Source organism: Pieris rapae, chromosome W, assembly GCF_905147795.1.
Source record: "Pieris rapae chromosome W, ilPieRapa1.1, whole genome shotgun sequence".
Taxonomy (NCBI): Eukaryota; Metazoa; Arthropoda; class Insecta; order Lepidoptera; family Pieridae; genus Pieris; species Pieris rapae.
In genome coordinates this window covers 1,329,153-1,330,675 of record NC_059533.1, presented here as the reverse complement: position 1 = coordinate 1,330,675, position 1,523 = coordinate 1,329,153, and the positions used below count along the sequence as shown (strand labels likewise).

At 36.6% G+C, this 1,523-nt stretch overlaps 1 long non-coding RNA gene across 1 annotated transcript; it reads right to left on the bottom strand.

Moving 5' to 3' along the window:
- Window positions 1-328: 328 nt before the first annotated feature.
- On the bottom strand, window positions 329-883 carry LOC123690481. Its single transcript, XR_006751101.1, has 2 exons — window positions 646-883; window positions 329-528 (listed from the first exon to the last, which is right to left on the bottom strand). It is a non-coding gene; the product is annotated as an uncharacterized LOC123690481 (long non-coding RNA).
- Between the last annotated feature and the right edge of the window lie 640 nt (window positions 884-1,523).

Genomic DNA, 1,523 nt, shown 5'->3' with positions numbered 1-1,523 from the left:
TTGAAAATCTCCAGGCTCAAATGGCGATGCTATTTAATGTACAGGATGAGCAGGAGATAGTGTATGTTGCTGCATGGGGTTAACGAAACAAAGGATGAAAGGTCCGGCTCCATAGCAAAGATGATATCCGTCCTGCTAGTGTCCCAACTTAACGGAGCAGAGCCTTACCAGGTGTCATCGATTGGGAATTAGATCCAGAGAGAAGCCTAGGCCAATCTTAATAAAGCTTCGACAGTACGACAATAAATTAAGGATCTGGGCTGCCAAAACTAGTCACAAAGGCACCGGCATAACCTTGTCTGAGTTTTTAACCAAATCAAGGCACTCCTTATGGGTTGGATCTTATATTCAATACCTTGATTGTGATTAAACTGAGTGTGTAGGAGTCTCGGGGGACCTTGATTCGAAAACCTCCGTGAGATTTGGAGTAATTGGTTAAACTTTCCAATATGACCCGTCGATTTTTGAGGTTTTTTTGATGGGAGATGGAAGAGGGGATGGAGAAATACTCCCTGTGTCATTCCCAACCTGCGGAAACCCATAGTTACGGAGATATTCATGTTTAAAATTTTAAGGCTAGAATGGTAACAATTTAGAAATGTGTCCCTGAATTTGATAATACTGATTATATTAGTGTCTCTTTACCTTTAATGGAACACCTCCAAGTTATTTTTTCTGCCGGAGTTCCGTCTAAATATTAATAAAGATTATTTAAACCTGTATAATGTATAGAAATTCGTAAATAAATCGTACATTTTCCATTGCTTATTTTTTTTTATTTTCAATTTATCCCTAATGGGAAAGGCAAAGGACTTTAGCCATACAGATTCCATTAGTTATTAGAGACGTGACATTTTGCATCAAAATCGTTTTTTTAATTTGTCGATAGTATTTTTTGAATAAAAACTTGAATTTTATTCAAATATAATATAAATATTAGTTTTAATATGATAAATATTAGTTTTTATATGATATAAATATTAGTTTTTTATATGTTTATTGATGATTTCAGAAACAGTTCTTAGAAAAAAGAAATTCATATACTAACCTAACCTAACCAAACTAGATAATCATTCGGTTTATGAACGGCTCCGGCGCTACGGAAAACGCAGCCCCTCCACCCTTGCGTACCAAAGCACAGGCATTTCATGCCTATGCTTTGTTACGGCGGGTGGGGGCTGCTCTTCCTCCGCGCCTCCGATTTTATATACACTCTAGGGGTAGGGCAGACAAGACCACGTGGATAGTGGGGTGCTCTGATTCGGTGTTGGGTACTTTTAGGTTATTAAATAAAATGTTATTAAAAAAAATATTCATATACTAACCTAACCTAACCGAACTAGATAATAATTCGGTTTTTGAACGGCTCCAATTATTTATATACGCTCTAGGGGTAGGACAGACAAGACCACGTGGATAGTGGGGTGCTCTGATTCGGTGTTGGGTACTTTTAGGTTATTAAATAAAATGTTATTAAAAAAAAATATTCATATACTAACCTAACCTAACCGAACTAGATAATA